Raw genomic sequence first — 570 nt, 5'->3', positions numbered from 1 at the left:
AGAGTTCAGATGCTGAGTTTCAGAGAATCCTAATTATGAAGAATGAGTGCTGCTGCTTTCTTTCAGTGACTTATTAGTTGTCTTGGTGTGTGTGTGGATGGATCAACAGATTGCTATCTGATTTATCGACTTTTTAACAGTAAAGGAACTTATCTGTCAGTTCTGATATGATAAGTAGAAACATACATCCTTTAATTGAACATTCTTTAAATAACTTGGCTGTTGTTGTTGTTAAGTGCTGTCAAGTCGTTTCTGACTCATAGCGACCCCATGCACAGCAGAACAAAACACTGTCCGATCCAACGCCAGCCGCACAATCCCTGCTATACTTGAGCCTATCATAGCAACCACCGTGTCAATCCATCTCATTGAAGGCTTCCCCCTCTTTCTTTGACTCTCCACCCTACCAAGCATGACATCCTTCTCCAGAGAATGGTCCCTTCTGACAACATGACCAAAATAGGTGAGACGAAGTCCAGCCATTCTTGCTTCCAAGGAGCATTTTAGCTTCACTTCCTCCAGGACAGATTTGTTAGTTCTTTTAGCAGTCCACAGTACTTTCAGCATTCT

This window comes from Orycteropus afer, unplaced genomic scaffold (assembly GCF_000298275.1).
Source record: "Orycteropus afer afer isolate SDZICR_OR568_19922 unplaced genomic scaffold, OryAfe1.0 scaffold00915, whole genome shotgun sequence".
In the NCBI taxonomy this organism is placed as follows: Eukaryota; Metazoa; Chordata; class Mammalia; order Tubulidentata; family Orycteropodidae; genus Orycteropus; species Orycteropus afer.
The sequence above is the reverse complement of the archived record's forward strand: the minus strand, read 5'-3'. Positions refer to the sequence as shown.